The sequence below is a fragment of the Macrobrachium nipponense genome, chromosome 41 (assembly GCF_015104395.2).
Source record: "Macrobrachium nipponense isolate FS-2020 chromosome 41, ASM1510439v2, whole genome shotgun sequence".
Taxonomy (NCBI): domain Eukaryota; kingdom Metazoa; phylum Arthropoda; class Malacostraca; order Decapoda; family Palaemonidae; genus Macrobrachium; species Macrobrachium nipponense.
In genome coordinates, this window is record NC_061102.1 from 5718423 (window position 1) to 5737285 (window position 18863).

General features: G+C 45.9%; 1 protein-coding gene and 1 long non-coding RNA gene across 2 annotated transcripts in view; both read right to left on the reverse strand.

Moving 5' to 3' along the window:
• The window catches only part of LOC135212405 (zinc finger CCCH domain-containing protein 18-like), a gene marked incomplete at its 3' end in the record, with an annotated part of 83197 nt that extends 71166 nt beyond the window's left edge, over nt 1-12031 (reverse strand). The window contains 1 exon segment of the mRNA XM_064245775.1: nt 11920-12031.
• Nucleotides 12032-13079: 1048 nt separating this feature from the next.
• Nucleotides 13080-17468, reverse strand: LOC135212470 (uncharacterized). Its single transcript, XR_010313910.1, has 3 exons — nt 16947-17468; nt 14867-14987; nt 13080-14307 (listed from the first exon to the last, which is right to left on the reverse strand). It is a non-coding gene; the product is annotated as an uncharacterized LOC135212470 (long non-coding RNA).
• Nucleotides 17469-18863: the final 1395 nt, after the last annotated feature.

Consider the following 18863-nt stretch of genomic DNA (forward strand, 5'->3'; position numbering starts at 1 on the left):
AGGAGACAGAGAAGGAGACTGCCTCGACCTCTTGACAGGCAGTCTCGCGTCCTTCCTTCGCTTAGGCTCGACTGCTGCTGGGCGAGTCTTCCGAGCCATTAAGGACGACAATTGGTCTTGCATTTTTTTTTTTTTTTTTTTTCGACGCAAGAATACTCTTCGTAGGTGAAGAACCTAGAGGAGGTGAAGGGCTGCGCCTGCGAGAAGACGAGGGGCGGGGGGACGCCTCCTTCCTTCTCACAGGAACAGCAACCTGCCTCTCCGAGGCGCGCGAGAAGCGCTTCTCAGCGTCGTCCTCGGACGACGTCCTACCTCTCTTCGAGGAGGAAACGCGTCATACGAACGCAGGCGACGACCGCAACGAAAGCGGAGAGAGGGGAGGGGGACGTAAAGCGTCCTCCCTAGGAAAAGTCCTTTTCAACGGACGTGAGTCACTCCGAGCGCTCCACCCCTTGCGCGGGGAGGGCGCCTCGGAGGACGAAAAACAGTCCTTTGGATGCGAGCCTGGAGCACGCTCCTTGGCAGCCTGGAAGTAGCAACAGGTCCTGCCGAAGGGAAGCCAGATCGGTGGGGAGCCCCGTAACCCTCTTGCGGCTTTCGACATGCCCACTCCCTGAGGTCTGGGAGTCCGACAGAGGTCTAGACCTAGAGCATTATGGGGCCGATTCTGACGCCCCCTCCACAACACTAGGGGCACAATCACACACTTTAGTCGAGCCGTTTTCAAGGGCCAACACTTTGGACTCTAGAGTGCGCAATGACTCTAGGAATCAGAGAAAGGGCATTACCTTCTCCAGACACAGAACTAGGGCCCTCAGGCAACAACACAGGATTAGGTGAAGCAAATTCTACAGGTGTTGTTAATATAGGCGAAATGTTACTTCCCTTACTTTCGAAGAACCGCTTTTAGAGGAAGACCTCCTGATCCTATCGCGTTCAAGCTTACGCCGATAGGATTCATACACTTCCATTCATCCTCAGTCAAACTTTTGCATTCAATGCAACGATCAACTAGCAAAACAAACATGCCCCTACACCCCATATACTGTGTGGGGTCTACCGATGATTTCGGTAGCCTCACCTTGCAATCACTCCTCACACACACTCTGAAGCTCACTGAACTTGATCCCGACATCACGTTCATACAAAAGCCAATCCAAAATCCAAAAACAGTCCACTATCGCGTATGCCAATCCAACAATCCAGAGTCAAAACCAAAAGTCAATCCAGATACTTATAACGAGTTAAATCCAAAAATCCTGGGCGGAGGTCTGTAAACAGGTGTTTACCGACCGGCGACAGAAAAAAAATATGAATAGAAAATGGGAATGGTTCTGATATCCGCCTCCCAGCGGCCGGGAAGGGAATGGGTACTACCACCTGGCCGCCCACTGCGTGTGCCGCGAGTTTTGAAATTCTGTCGGCCTTCGGAGAATACAGCTCTATATATATCTGCCAAGTAAGTTCATGAACAAATTGTCATTTGTTCCGACACGGCATACAAACCTCGGTCCTTTTACAATAGGAAGACTCACTTCTTGGTGGGTGGAATCTGACGTCTTTTGTGAACAGACTGGTGTAGCCCAACCCTTGGAAGCCTCCCTGGTCGTAAGAGCGAGGGAGAGGGATCCAAGCCTCTGTCCGATTGATCGGGGTGTGCACCGCAGGATCAATGGTCAGACCTCAGGACCGAGTACTAAGAGAGGGGCATGCGCATCTCTTCGTACCAGCAATGCAAGAACTTGTTCTGTACAGGAGCAAATATAAAGTCATGGGTTTGACTCTTGTAGGCATCCACTTCCCCCCTTGTAGAAGGGAAGTGGTGGATATTCTGCTCCTATCCCTAGTGAAAGGGATAGGATGGGGCTCTGTCATATAGCTCACCTGCATCTCGTCCTCATCCAGCGTAGTGACGACCATGGCCCTCTGCCCACAGGTAGAGGGGAAGGAAAAGATGGGAAGAGAGAGCCAGTCACTCACTCACTCACACATCCATCCACACAGTCACACCAGGACTCGATGCTGTTCAGCCTGCGAGGGTCTGGCGGGTTAGCTACACAACTTGTTGAGCAGCCACCACGGGTCCCAAGGAAAAGGTATCCAAGGACCTGTGGGCAATATCCCGAAGGTAGAAGGACGTAAAGGTAGTCTGGTTAGACCAGACACCTGCCTTCAGGACCTGCGCCACGGAGAAGTTCTTGCGAAACGCCAACGAGGGGCCAATACTTCTGACTTCGTGAGCTCTCGGACGGGACGTAACGGATGTCGTCACTACCATCAGCCTCATACGCCCTCCTGATGACCTCACGCAGCCAGAATGAAAGAGTGTTTTCTTGGATACTTCTTCTTGGTGACCCCCGGTGCTAACGAAGAGGCGTCGACACTCAGGCCTGAGGGGTGTCGAGTTCTCTTCAGATAGCGCCGTAGCGCCCTCACAGGACAAAGCAGCATCTCATCCGCCATCATTATCGGTGAAGTCCACCTAATAGGGAGGGAATCGTGAATGACTCGAACCTGTCATCAGGGACTGACGGTTTCTGAGTCTTCGCAACGAAGTTCGGGACGAAATCGAGCGTCACGGATCCCCATCCCCTGGAGTGTCGTACATCATAGGAAAGACCCATGAAGTTCCCCTACTCTCTTCGCCGATGCCAGGGCCAGCAAGAAGAGGGTCTTGAGGGTCAGATCCCTGTCTGACGATCTAGGAGTGGCTGGCGAACGGTGTTTCGAGTCAGACTCCTTAAGGACGAGAGTCACGTCCCACGCAGGGGGCCTGAGTTCCCTGGGTGGGCAAGACCTTTCGAAGCTCCTCATTAAGCAAGGAGATCTCGAACGAGTTCGAGATGTCCAACCCCCTCAGTTTCAGGAGAACGAGCGCCAAGGCGGGGGCTCTGTATCCTTTAACTGTGGGGACTGAGAGGAGCTTCTCTCGGCGAAGAAAAACAGAGGAAATCCGCTACCTGCTGAAGAGTGGCTCTGAGAGGAGATAGACCCCGTCTACGACACCAACCACAGAAGACGGCCCACTTCCCCACTGGTACAACAGCTGCAAGGGACTGACGGACGTTTCCAGCCCATCTCTGTTGCTGCGCTACGAGAAAAGCCTCTCGTTCGCAAGAGATGGTGGATAACAGCCAGCCGTGAAGACGTAGGGACCTGGACTGCTCGGTGGTGACCGCTCGACGTGTGGCTGGGCGAGAAGGTTGTGCCAGGGGGGAATCTCTCTCGGTTCTCCTGCTGAGAAGAGCCAGCAGGTCCGGATACCAAATGGCCTGTGGCCATTTGGGAGCCACCAGGATCATCCTGAGATTCGGGTGACCACGCGCTCGACTGATCACCTTGCGAATCAGGCTGAACGGGGGAAAGGCATAGGCGAAGAGGTTGTCCCACGGGTGTTGAAGAGCGTCTCTGCAGCTGCCCATGGGTCCGGCACGGCCGAGAAGAACACCTGGAGCTTCCTGTTGTGCCGGGTGGCGAACAGGATACCACGACTGGTCGCCCCCACAGGTCGAAGAGCCTTTCCGCCACGTCCTGGTGTAGAGACCATTCGGTCCCTATCACCTGATCCCGACGGCCTGAGCGTGTCTGCTATACATTCCTCTTCCCTGGAATGTAGCGTGCCGACAGCTCTATTGAGTGTGCCTGAGCCCACTCGTGCACCTGCCGAGTCAACTGGTACAACGGGAGAGACACTAGGCCCCCTGTTTGTTGACGTAAGCCACCACCGTGGTGTTGTCGCACATCAACACCACTGAGTTGTCCCATCAAGCGGTCCTGAAACTCTTGGAGAGCGAGGAACGCTGCCTTGAGTTCCAGAACATTGATGTGAAGGTGCTTGTCGTTCTCGTCCCACACTCCTGAAGTCAGCAACTCCTCCAGGTGTGCGCCCCATCCCTCGGTCGATGCGTCTGAGAACAGCTGCATGTCCGGGGGGGGAGAGGGGTGCGCAGTGGCACTCCTCTTTAAGAGGTTCCTGTCGTCGAGCCACCAGGCTAGGTCCTGCCTCACCTCCTGTGTCAGTGACACTGGAAAGCTTGGGGGATCCGTCGCCTGTGACCAACTCTCCTTTAGTCTCCACTGAAGAGACCGCAGGTGAAGACGCCCGTGAGGGACTAACTTCTCGAGTGACGACAGGTGTCCGATCACGACTTGCCATCGCTGAGCTACCTGTTCCTGCCGAGACAGGAACTGGTTGGCTGCCTCCCTGAATCGTGCTGATGATCGCGAGTCTGCGGGGAAGACTCGCCCTGCTACCGTGTCGATCAGCATACCAGGTACTTCATCCTCTGCTTGGGCTCGAGATCGGACTTTTCGAAGTTCACAACGATCCCCAGATCGCGACAGAACTCGAGCAGTCGATCCCTGTCCTGTAGCAACTGCGAGCGGGAGCTCGCCAGGACTAACCAATCGTCGAGATTACCTCATCAGACGTTATCACGTGCGAATGGGCCCAAGCAGACACCAGAGTGAACACTCGCGTGAACACCTGTGGGGCGGTTGAGAGACCGAAGCACAGTGCCCTGAACTGGTACACCGTCCCGTCGAGGATGAAGCGGAGGTACTTTCTGGAGGACTGATGAATGGGTATTTGGAAATACGCATCCTCAAGTCCACTGAAAGCATGAAATCGTTCTCCCTGATGGAGTCGAGCACTGAGCGTGCCGTCTCCATCGTGAACCGGGTCTGGCGAACAAAACGGTTCAGGGGAGAGAGATCTATCACCGGGCGCCAGCCTCCCGTAGACTTTCCACCAGGAAGAGAGTCGACTGTAAAAGCCCGGTGATCTGATCCGTGACGATCTCTACAGCTCTCTTGCTCAGCATGGTCTTGGATCTCCTGCTTGAGTGCTACGTCTTCGGTGACCCAGGGACGTACGACTGCTGTTGGACCGGGTTGGAGGTGAGGGGTGGCCAGAGATTCGAAGGGTAATAGATATCCCTCCCGAAGGACATCTACAATCCAGGTCTCGGCGCCGTAGCGCTGCCAAGTTGCCCAATGGCTGGCCAGGAACCCCCCCACTTCCGGCAGCAGGTGAGGGGGAACGCCGTCCCTAGCGTTTCCCCCCTTTCTTCGACTTCTTCCCAGAGCCTCCACGGGATGAGGAGGGCTGGGAGGAGGGCTGGTTACGGCCCCCCTTGCTAGAAGTCGAAGAAGACAGAGTCATTCCTCGGGGCTTCGACGCAGCAACCGTCTTAGCAGCCGAGGAAGCGCTAGCCGAGCTCTTAGACTTGGCCGCAGTCCGAGGCTGCCAGAAGCATTCGAGAACTGCACTGGTGAAACCAGAACGGTCACTGTATCATGCGAGTCTGTCCACCGCAGCGTCCACCATCTCTCCTGGGAAGAGAGACGTGGAACTCCGTAAAGGTCCGTTTCGAAGTCCAATGCCGCTCACGCCACGGCCGCCCTGGAAACCCGAGTAAGGACAGCGTCCTTCGTCGGAGAACCAGGTTGGCCCACAGGTTACCGTCTGGTGGGCAAGGAAGGAGATGGCTCTTCCCCCAGACTGGCAAAGGTCCCTCCTGAAGGCAGAGGTCATCTTGGGTGGGAGAAATTCCCCCAGAGTTGGCTGCGACCTTAGATATGTGAGGGACCACAGATTCTAGCCAGGAGACGGCTGGAAAGCTGCCCATAGCGGTTAGATTCCAGGCCTAGTGCCTCTTGCTGCGAGAACCACAGGTTCTCGGACAGGAGCTGTTGCAGAGACACACCCGGAGTCAGCCTAGCTAAACTCCGGGTTCACCTGTTTGGGCGGCATCGGGTCTTCAGATGGCAGTAAAACCGCCGCTGTCGTAGCAGGGGGTGAAGTAGCTTGCTAGACCTGCCAGACTTAAGCGAACCGTCTTGTCCGGAGACAAGCGATTCAACCTGGTCCAGCACTGAGTCAGCCAGCTCTGATCGCGGCAAACCCACCGTCGGTCTGGGTTCCCTCTTCGGGCCCCAGAACGACTCGAGCCGGGACGTGGGCTCGGATGGTGGGAGCGGCGATCCTTCCCCGAGGTCGTTGTGCTGACGAATCAGCGCAATAACCTCGGCAAAGTTCCTCTGGATCTCTGGAGTGACTGCATCCTGTGGAGTCGGACCGTCCAGTCCCCTCAAACAAAAGGAGCACCTCCCGAGACCCTCCTCCCTCAAGGAGAGGAGCAGCGACAGCCCCCTCTCGGTCTCCTCCAACCACCTGTGCGTACGACCTGGCTGGTCCGAGAACCGAGCCTGGTACGTACGACGACGTTGGCGGGATCCTGAGGGCGCCACCCCTCACGATCACTCCTCAATACCTCGCCCCTCCCGGTGTAACCCGAGGAGGTTGAAGGTATGGGAGAGGCAGACCTGACGCTCTCTCCTCGCTCACTGGCAGAACCAGCGGGCTTGGAGGACTGCAGGCGATCGCCAACCCGCGGTGGCGATCGAGCTGCAGACCTAGTCGAGCCGTCTCGCTGTGGAGAACGGCTGGACCGAGAAACAGCTGCCCCGGTCTCGTGTGTCAGAGGAGCTGGGTGCTGGTCGCCGTACCCGCGATCGCTCTCTGTGAGAGCGACGGTCAGGCGACCGGCGAGCTCCACTGTCACGGTGAGGACGGTGGCGTATCCTCACGGTGCGTCAGTTCGCTGGTACCAGCCGTGGCTGGTGCGGCGAACGGGGGGACCTCTTCCCAGCCTCAGCCCGTGGCCGGTCATGGACCGTCACGTCCGCCAGGGTAGCCAGCTGCTCGCCGCGAGAGCGAGAGCTCGGTTCTGGTTGAGAGGTCGCGTTGAGCTGGCTGTCACCACAGTCTTCCGCTCCGTGACCGTGAACCTCGACGCTGAGCGGACTCAGAGGTCTGGTTCCTGGCCTGCCACGGTCGCTGGTAGGCGACCGTACACTCGGTACCTCTCGCGAACGAGCGGCCGAGCCGGATCCTGCTGCTGTGGCCGAACCACTGACAGCAGGTGAGGAAGTGCCGGTGTTAGCCGGCACCCCTCTGGTCCCCGTAGTCTTCTTCCGCGCGGGAGAAGAGACGGGTCCTGCTCCCGAAGGAGCAGGGCGACCAGCGGAAGAACCCCCCGTCTCACAGAGGCGAGACCGGGCCCTTAGAAGCCCCGAAGGAGACTTCTTAGGGGGGGGGGAGGCGACCTTCTTATTAGGCGGGGGAGCCTTAGAAGAAGAAGGGGAAGAGTTGGCGGCAGACGACGACGACGAAGAGACGATGAAGACGACGACGACACCTTCCTCCTCTTCTTCTTCTCTTCGTCAACCTCCTCAGGACGACGTCAGATCTGTCATCCAGGACGGAGCCGGGGCTGCTGTTGCCGAAGCAACAGGGCCCGGACGTACCTGTCCGAACAGACCAGCATCGGGTGCAGCGGCGCCAGGAACAGGAACAAACATCAGCAGGTGCGAGCATCACAGGAACGGCAGTCGAGACGGCAGGAGCAGGAACAGGAACAGCAGCGGTGGTCACGGCAGGTACGGCAGACTGTGTGGGCGGTACAGATGGTCGAAACCAGCGGCACAGACGTCATCGTACCGGTGGGAGGTCCAGGGGCGAGCTCTTCGGGCACATGAGTCCGGGTCGCGGCAGCACGGCAAACCCCAGGTGGCGGCATCACACTCCCCCGAGTTACGGCGACTGGCCCCTGCACCGATGTTGTGGGTGTTACAGAGACCGCGTGCTGGGTGTACACCAGGTGAGGAGGTGACGCGTAGCCGGGTGTTGTCAGGGTCGTGGTGGTGGTTGTGACCGTTGCATGAGTAACGCCACGGAGCCAGCGAGATGATGAGAGCAGCCCCTGGACACTCGGCACGCCCTGCATGCCCCACACCGATGCCCACACCTGTCCGAGGTCATCCTTCACGGCAACCGCACCTGAGGAGGCAAAAGTCGGGTGATTAGAAGGGATCCTCTACCCGCTCGCGCGAAGACGAGCGGATAGAGGACCCAGAATACAACTCTACGTCAGGGTATCTAGCGCCCTCCTCCACACTCGACAAGTCGGGAGAGGAGAAGGACCTAGACACCCCCCCCCCCCCGAAGGGGAAGGCGCGAGACGTGGAAGTTGAGCGGGCGGCAGGAAAGAAGACGAAGTGTCCGTCACCAAAGGAGTCGCGGGAGAGCTTTCCGACGACTCCTTTGCAGGCCTTCGCTTCTTCCTGCCCTCATACAATGTCCACTGCGCCTCCGACCAGTCATTACACAGCATCACAGGGCTCGGCCCGGGTGCATTCGCGCCCCCAACGACACCGGAGCACACACAAAACATGAGGGTCAATCTCCGGAATGATCTAAACTTCCCGCACTTGCGCCCTCGATAACCCGGGCAAAGTCTCCTTGGGGTGTAGCGAGGCGAGGAGATTCCATCATTATTTACTTGAAGCCGTAATTAATATGAAAAGAGAGAATAATTGTACTTACAAGCTCTTTCATACACAATTACAAACAAACTTAGAAAGCAAACGACGAGCAGCGGGCAGAGAGAAGAACACACACGTCCATCCACTGTGAGGCCGAAAGCAAAAGTGATTTGTTTACCTCCCAGTCGCGCGCGCGCGCCTGTCGGACAAGCAGTTAACTACCGAACCCCTTGTTCGAAAGCTTACAGACCTATCCAGCTGCCGCTAGTACCTTCCTATTTTTTTTTTTTTTTTTTGTAAAAGGACCGAACCGGTTTGTATGCCGTGTCGGAACAAATACAAATTTATTCAATAGCTAGCTTGTAAAAAATACTTGGTTATAAAAACTTGATTGACAACTAAGCAGCATGTCTACTATGGGTTTCAGAGACAGTGCAAGCACGTTTTTGGGCAATACCTATTTCTGTAACGAACACTCGTAACAGAACGAGATTTTGCTATAGTGCATTACACCCAGTGCCGTAATTTATAAGGGTATCGTGAATCACTAATCGTAAAGAATAACGACACTTTGTCCTTGTACCAAGAGACAAAAACTCCATTATGCAGAATGGGATACGAACACGTGTATAAAGCTCCACCTACCCTCATCCCCACCCCCCACCCCCCTCCACCGCCATCCCTTTTCTTCTTCGTTCCTCCGCCTTCCTCTCTCTCTCTCTCTCTCTCTCTCTCTCTCTCTCTCTGTTGCCATTCGGTATGTGTTGACCCTCCAAACTGGGTATAAGACTACACACAAAACGTTGAAATTGGTGAAATTAGGCTATGTATTGGAAGTATATATACATAAATATTAAAGCAATTTTATCATTATTGCATTACTATGACAACTAGAATTCATGGAAACAGTTTATAATAATGGAACGGGCGTATGTGTGAAGCCTCCACTAATGTGGCAACGATGATTTTGCCATTCTTAGCATTGCAAACAGTTAAAGGTTACATTTATTTCTGCCATACGATTATTAAAGAAATTCAAAATAACTAATAAAGACTGAAATCAATGAAAAGTGCTAGCAAAAACAAAAAAAAAAAAAAAACGTAGTCGTTCCTCTGCACTTTTCCGTATTCGTTCCTCTATGGTTTTCGGCAGCCAGATGTACGAAAACGTTAGAAACATTTGATTTTATCTACTTTAGAAATATCTGTAATTTTTCGGGGTAATTTGGTTGCAAAAAAGGGATAATATACATGAATTAAATCAAAATTTTTAAATAACAAAGTAAATTTAAACTAAATAACGAGGGGTAAATTAAAAGAAACAATTTAGGGAATAAAACTTTGCAGTTTCGTCGTGCTGTCGTCGTCTGCTGTTCGTAATTGTATGGCGCGCGCGCTTAGAAACCAGGAACAGCAACGGGTTTAAAGTGCAATGTGGAGTGAACTGAGACCAAAATGTGTATAATAACAATCAAATAAGCACTGTGGAGTTTCAGTTGTGATGGCAGTAAGGATAAAAACTGCCAATTACAAGGTAAGAATGAATTCAGTTCAAACCATAACCCCGGGAATAACAAGTTTCATACTTTCACTAATATAGGCAACAAAATGTTGTTTTATTGTGCTGATTACAACTGCAATCTTGAGTAAGATCAATAAACGTTACATACATACGCTAACATTGTTCAAATGAGTGCTGGGAAGCTGGGGAGATGGTGGCCGTCACTGATGAGAACCGTCCATGCAAAACGTAGCCGCCATATTGGATTTCAAAACTGCCTTGAAAACATATTTTACGAAGAGCTCACATGCTTATTTTAGTTCGTATGGGGCTTTCATATATCACAATATGTTGACGAAACTTCAGTCTTTTAAATGGTATGCTTAGAGTTGCAATTGTATTCATGTTTCACCAATTAAATATCGAGTGAATAAGACCCGTCCACCGTGATGAGGGTTGGCCTGTCATGATATTCTACCCTATACCCAGTTTGGAGGGTAAACACATACCAATTGGCAACACTGATAAACAATTGAAGAGCGCAAAATGCCACAAACCGTCACAAAGAATGCCGTAGTCCTCTTAGATAAGTGCTGGTTACAGGTCAGGTTTACAATTGTTGTGATGAAAGTGCCCCAGCGTCTATGGGTACAAGTGGTGTGCGGATTTAGCACAGTAAATGGGAAGTTTGTTGACTAAAGTGACTCCGCAAAGATCAAGTTGGCATCAATCTTCCGCAAACATCAAGTTGGCGTCAATCTTCTAAACTTTTTGATTCGTAAGTAAAAATTTCAAAGCGTTTTGGGGTAGTGTGCACTGCGTTGGCCACACTTTTCATTAACCTCTGTTTAAATCTTAAAATATGGCCTAAATTTCTAACTTTGGAGAAAATACTTACTTAAAAAGGAGAGTAGAGGTCATGAGCTCCTGCTATCACCACCAACAACTCATAAATAATGACCATCTACGGTGTCAGGACGTGTTAAAGTACTTTTTCGGAGGGTGGCCGAAACCACTTTAGTCGGTGAGTTGGCCAGTCCACTCAGTTGTTTACCCTATATACGCTAACATTGTTCAAATGAGTGCTGGGAAGGCTGGGAAATATGTTGGATCTGCTGCGCATACAAACGGCACCTCAGGTGGTTGCCACCACATTGGTTTTCAAAACTGCCTTGAAAACTTATTTTACGAAGACCTCACATGCTTATCTTAATTCGTATGGTGCTTTCATATACCACATTATGTTGAGGAAACTTCAATCCATTGAATGGTATGCTTAAAGATGTGATTGTATTCTTGTTTCACCAATCAAATATCGAGTGAATAAGGGTGAGCTACGCGATGACGATGGATCCACTGCGGTGTTTCCCCCTAGTTTACGATTATTGTTCTCAAATCATCTAGGGTAAAAAACCGCATGGTACAGGGGTGGACCATGTACGATCACTGTGTACAACCCCAAGAAAAGTACATTATAATGCATCCTGACACCGGAGTAGAGGTCTTTAGCTCCGTTTCTCACCAACAACAAGTCGCGTCTGATGTCCATCTCCAATGTCAGGACGCATTGTAATGTACTTTTTTGGGGGTTGTACACATTGCTCGTACATGGTCCACCCCAGTACCATGTTGCTTTTTACCCTAATAATGTTACAAACGCCACGTCTAGCCTGAATTAACTCAGACTAGCCTGGCTATTCAAGCAAAGAAAGTCAGCCTGGGGTAGGTTCTAGGTATTAGGCCTTGATATTGGGTAGCCTAAGTTAAGCTAGAGGTGCCTAACCTAAAAAAAGTGACCTTCAGATGTTTCAATGTATATATAATGAACCTAGAGAATTATACACAAGAAACTCTACAAAAATATGGCTACAAGACCCTAAATATGTAGGGGAAAAAATATAGAAAGTACGAATTGGCCTCGGTCGGGTATTGCATTAGTGCCTACCTAATGGGAAAGTTGCGACAAAGTAAAACCACTCAATATTTCCCGTCTTTTCTCCCTTTTTTATGCCGACCAGACCTCATTTCACTCAATAAAACAATTCCCGCGTTATATCATAACCTAAATTCCCGAATAAAAAGCACATTACCATCTAAAATGATGTTTTTTGGACGAATTTCACGCTGAACCTGATGCACAACTGGGTTACGGTCCGAATGTAAACAAAGTTGACGAGATCCCGTTACCCACAATCCCCCATTCGGCCGGTCAAGTGAACGACGATGTGGACGATTTTGTAAACAAAAGGAACGATTCTTATTCGAAATGGAACGTTTTAACGTGCTAATGTTGATATTATCATCATTATTTCGCTTTCAGGGGGTAGATTAGATATTGCGTTTGTTAAATACGCTGTCTGATTCCCCTTGCGATTAAGTGTGTTTTAGCTTTGCACAGTTTAGAAGAGGCGATTTCTTAGACAAAGGGGGCGCTTCTTACTCAAAACGGAACATTTTAACATGCTAATATTGATTTTATAGATTGCTTTTCGCTTTTATACGAGAGTAAATTCATCGTTTGTAAAATGCGTTCGTGTGATTGAGTGCATTTCAGCTTTGTGTACTTTAGAGAGACGATTTTATAAACAAAGGGACGATTCTTATCCAAACTGGAATATTTTAACATGTCAATTTTGATTTCATAATTATTTGTTTGTAGGCTAGAGTCGATTCTTCCGTTTGTTGAATGTAAGTATATTGGCTGTGCGCAGTTTACTTTTGTACATTTTAGCTGGCGTTTGTTCGTTGTTACCATGTTGCATTACGTATAAAGACAATGCATGTAATACGTATATGCTAACCTAGTTGTGCAAACACACTCTCTCTCTCTCTCCTTCTTCCTCTCCCTCTCTCTCCTCTCTCTCTATCTCTCTCTCTCTCTCTCTCTCAATGATACCAGGAAAGAGGACTGTCTAGTAGGGGTCCCCTTGGTAAATCCCTTAATGGGAATATCCCCCGCCCCACTCCCAAGGGGAGATAAGATTCTTTCCCTCAGGGTCAACAACTTTCATTAAATGCCAGGTCACTCAGTTTAAAACGACTGCTGTCTTGGTGGTAACGATGGTTTTTCCTCATGAAAATGATTTTATTCCAAAATATGGTAATTTTCTTATTTTCTATATATCACAGACTTACGTCTGAATGCTGTGGCACAGCTCATATTGTTCTGAATAAGCCATTCGAGGTCAAGTTTTGCAGAGAAGAAATGTGCAAAGGAGGTAGGGGTTTAGCTTTCAAATAAATTACTAAGATTTCCAGAATTCTTTATTATATAGTTTTTCCAATATAAAAGTTTCATGTTCGAGAAAACACATTTTTTTAAATTTTTATCATGTTCTTTTTATGCTTTATTTAATGCAATTTCATGGCAGCTTTGAGATAAATAAAAAAATATTGTATCTCAAAGTTTTTGAGCCATTTTCAATAAAGGACAATTGGTTTGATGCTTCATATTTCGATCTGATTTATTTTATACTCTCACACTTTATTTATTTCATAATAGTTGCATGCATAAATTCTCGTGCGTCCGAGGGAGTGACAGAAATACATTTTGTTATCATTCATTTAACAGCAATATGTAAACAGAAAATCTGTCGCCTGTTTTTGACAATTCAGAAAAGTTTCCTACTAAATTTTTCACCTTTTATGTAACTGTTTCAATTGATTTTAGCATGCGTCAACGTTTGCTTCAAAACCTTAGCATGGATAAGAAAAAATGTCACAGAAGCATCAATAATTGGCAGGTCTCAGAACAGCTGTGGTCCCCAACATAAGAAAAAGTAAATAAAAAAAATGCCGGTGACATCGACAAATCCATCTAGAAAAGATATATAGGCCTAGCTTGCAGATGATGGGACAGGTACAATTGATAAGAGAAATGGCCCAATTTGATGCCAGAAATCAGTGCCATTTAGTGCTATTGATTATATACATTCAGATCTATGTATTGTAATTGAATGTATATTAATTTTTGTTACTTAAATCTTCTTCCTTTTTCGAACGTGTGGGAATCGTGGTCTGTGGAAGCGCGATGTGTAGAGTTGTCACATGATAGTACCATAACTCTTCAGTTTTATTCCACCGTAAACACTTTCTATTCCAGTCTATTATTTACCGATTTTCAAGCCATTTCTTTCAACATGGCTTCCTCGACTTTTTTTTTTTTACCATATATACTCTCTATTCCTTTAATTTATTCATCGGTTGTCAAACCACTTCTCTCAGCATCGCTTCCTCGAACGTTGGCAACCCATCTTGAGACACATCCTGATCTCTCTCCTTTGATACGACGACCTCTCCGGATCTCTCGTCCGGATGAGGGAACTTGTCGATGACCTCAGCTTCGACGGCGATGGAAGAGTATGATGGCGGTCGATCGATCTTGGAGATCGTTCCGTATCGAGTTATTTCTTCGTGTTGCTGTCTATCGTAGTCTCTAGGGTCCCGCGAAATTCGGGGACATAGCAACACCATAAAACCTGTAGAAGGAAAATAGAAGATCTAATCACACGAATTCGGATTGAGTATACCAACGTTGGTACTAACGTTTGTCGGTTCAAAGTTGATACTTATTTAGGAAACGGGGAAAACTGCTTAGCATAGGAGAGAGAGAGAGAGAGAGAGAGAGAGAGAGACTACAGTTTGCCGTGACAATGAAGAAAAAATACAGAATCAACTCAAAACAAGCACAAGTGTTTGCATAAAGATTAATGACCAATTATGATTCAATGTTGCATCAAGTCCAGGCTTATCATCACATCAATTTTTTCTTTTATATATTTTGAGAATCCAAGTGTAGTTCTTTCAAGTTCTTTCCCGAATTAACATTCTTAAAACTTTAGTTTCCTAATTAACATTTAACAGAACTTTTACCCGAGGGTTATGCATGGTTCCATATGGAAACCAAACCTTACGCTGAGTAGGTAGGTAGGTAGGCCTATGCCGCACCGTTTTATCACAGGTATAGGCCTATTCTCTTACGGGCCATGGGAAATAGAATTTAATCCAAATTACTGAGCAACAGAAGCAGCAACTTACTGAAGGATATGATGGGTGTAAACCAAAATGTAGATTTAGGATTCAGCGACACATACGAGACATTCACCATGAACAGTAGGCTCACACAAAGGAAGCCCACTATCTTGACGCAGTCGGAAAACTGAAAAGGAAAATAAAAAATTATCATATATTAGGAGTGCCTGACGTTCATTACTTATACCATGAGTAGCATTTTGTAGTAGGGTATTTCTACCAATAGTAGAATGTAGTAAACTATTTCTAATAAACGATCTGTTTGTTATAAAAAAATAACCAGAAAGGTGGTGGAAATACTTCAAGTGAAATGACCAGGAAGACGTAAACAGATACTTAAGAGTTAATTATCATAGATCTTTCCTTCGAAAAACGATTCTGTTATCAGCGTACAGTCATATTATGAGCAGAGCAGCACAATTTCTTAACCTTTCAGAATTATAGACAGACCCACTTTATACACACACATATGTTTATATACTATATTATTATATATAGATATATATATATATATATATATATATATATATATTTTATATATCTATATATATATATATATATATGTATATACTATATATCCACACACACACACACACACACACACACACATATAATATATATATATATATATATATATATATAATACACACACACACACACACACACACACACATATATATATATATATATATATATATATATATATATATATATATATATATATATAAACAATCGTTGCTCAAATAATCACCCACAGAGCGGAAGGTCCAGACACGAGAAGAATAACGGCACAGATAAAAGAGGAAAATTGGAACAAGTAAATAATTATAAGTCAATAAAACTATTCAATTTTTAAGCGTAGGTACACACAAACAAACTCACACACACACATATGCATTCACATACAAACAAACAACCAGAAAACTGGGGCAATTGCGCATTAGCGCCTGAAATTCTCACAGCAGGACCATTTCTCAGTTTAACATTAGAATACGTCAGGTGGGGGGAGATGCCACTAGTACTATAGTACTAACCACTAGTACTATTACTAGCCACTGGTTCTAGATAGCTTTATAGCGAATAATGATTCTCTGTGTGTGTAAGCGTGTGCATGCGCGTGTGTGTATATGTACGTAACAACGGAATTCTTTAAAAGGAGAAATGAAGGAAAGGAAGAAAAGAAATAAATTGCTGTGTCGGCTGAGAGAATTGGAGAGTCAGGCGGCTACGGTCATGATGACCCGGGCTTACGCAGCATTAACTGCTTGTGGTGGGGATGAGTTGGAGGGTGGTGTTGGGGGCGGGGATGATGTTGGAGAAAGATGATGATGTCGGGGTTGAAGAGGTTGATGACTTTACGTCATTTTGCTTGAGTGTAGAGCTTTATAAAGTCCTTAAATCTTTCGTTAGCGTTTAAATATTACAAAAGAATCAAGATAGTTTGGGGTTGAGTCGATCTCAGTTATGAGACTAAAGATAGTTTAGGCTTAAATTTTATATTATTTTATAGCTATGATAACAACAACACCTACAACATAAGAGTAGATAGTTCACAAAAGAAATAAATGCAATGAATGACTACAGTTTTTGTTGGACTGAAATTGTGTGTGTGTGTTTTTTTTTTTTTTTTTTTTTTTTTTTTTTTTAAGGATAACCACTTTTGTTTTGGTTGTATTACCGGCTGCTCAAGATGAGCTAAATTTGGCAACAGCTTTCATTAGTTGTGTCCAATGAAAGTGAATGAAAGTAGGTATTGGTTTTGCGCAATTTAAGTGAATGAAAGTACATCTCTTAGATTCGTTTTACGCAATTTAAGTGAATGGAAGTATATTTCTTAGAATGGTTTTGCACAATGAAAGTGGATGAAAGTACTACACCCTTTCATTAGTTTTGCACAATGAAAATTGATTAAAGCATATCTCTTACCTCAAGTTTGCACAATGAAAGTGAATGAAAGTATTGTTATGTTCTGCCACTGAAGCCTTCTCGTCCATATCAAAATGCTATCAAAAAGCAAAGCTCTGTCCCAGAAACTTTCTATGGGTTAATTTTTTAAAGATTATCTTCATCGAAATATTATCCTTACCTTTGTCATGTTGTATGTATTGTTACTCATAAATCCTTTAATAAACGTCTGCTTAATTGTAGGCCTACGTTGTAAGAGAGACGAGATGGCTAATCTTTCGTAAGAAAAATAGTCATGTAAGCATCATAAAAATGAAAAATTTGAGATAGTTCTGCTCAAGGCCTTCATTCTGAAGTGTTTTCACAGCTGGAAACTTCTTTTCGTAGCGGTTAATTAAGTTTTAAACTGGTGTTCATGAAGGAATCACAGACAATTGCCCACTCGGTTCTCCCAGTAAGAGATATCTCATGGGGTAACTGAATCACGCTTATTTTCAATACTCGCCGATAAATATTAGCAAGCGTCCAATTCTGAACAATTATCACTCAATGCCAATGAATTTTTCAATAAGAGATTCACACTATATCTAGTTAACTGGTTTTTGTACGACACTGCTTCACTGTTACACTGACAATGACCACTAGGCCTAGTGGTATCGTCGTCAGCTAGAAGCACCTTGCACACAGTTAAACAATGGTAACAACTTTTTTTTTTTTTTTTTTTTACAAAGTTTTGCGCAAGGTAACGAAATCTACGTCTATTACAGAACGGTGTGAAATTGCTTTAAGATAAATAGATAAATGTTACACGTATCGATAAGAAGTATTACGCTTTTGTTTCATTTTTACGCAACGAATTACCAATCGGTCAATAGCACATATCTGTAATAATCACACGTAGATTATCATAAGCGTGCGTGATATTCATAAAGCCGTTGACTCTATTGATACTATAGCATGTTGCAAGCTTATATCTATTATCAAAAAAACAAGCACAAGTACTGAAAATTATGTGCAGTATTCACTAAGCATAAACCACACTCATTTATCACTTTCATATCTGCATATTTCGTCTTAAAAAAGACGCGTGGTAATAACTACAATAAATCGTAAGACGTAGACAACACATATTATTCCTCTCATTACTTTTTTGTGGGAGTGGGTCAGTCTTGATAAGGGTTGGGTAATTTATCAAATAGCTCCGATATCAGCTAATACGTGAGGTTAGCATGCATGGTAGACGTTTGTTTTGATGGCGTCAGAACACACGTTTTGACATCCAAGGTCTTTCTGAAGATTTCAAATTCGTCAGCAAGTTTACGTCTAAAACGTGATTTCTAGAAATGATTCCGAAGTCACTAAGCTTACGAGATGCTCGTGTTTTTGTTTGAAATACTTGTAATTTCTCCTTTTATTAACGAGTTGACGTCATAATTACCAATATATATATATATATATATATATAATATATATATATATATATGTATATATATATATATATATATATATATATATATATATATATATATATATATATATATATATATATATATGTGTGTGTGTCTAGTCATTGCCTCACGAGATCTCAACATATACCTGGAAGCAGGTACTCGTATCTTAAGCCTGGTATCAATATCCAGGTACAACCAACTGGGCCAGGTGGACCTGGTGCTTTACTAATTAGAAAATAAATAGATAAATAAACGTGAAGCATCGGCCTAATACACGTTTCGTTCTTGGTGACATGTGAATTGAATTTCATTGTGCCTTTTGAGATGCTGGTGTATAGCTGATCTCAGATATCACGACGTCAGCTCAAGAAATAAATAAGAATAACTGTTTAAAAGATATTTTTCTTTGTAAATATAAATTTGAATAAAGTCGCTCGATTCTCATGAGTGTAACGAAAAGAACATTTTTTTTATGTGTATCTTTTATCTTTGATTTATATGTGCTTGAGATAGTGGAGACTTTTAACAGATACCAAGACTGAGAGAAATCTTAAATAAAAATAGCAAAATGTTTAGTTAAAATGGTAATCAAGAAAACGCTTTGGTTAATGATTTTTTTAAGGAAAGTTAAACGTTTTTGGTAAATT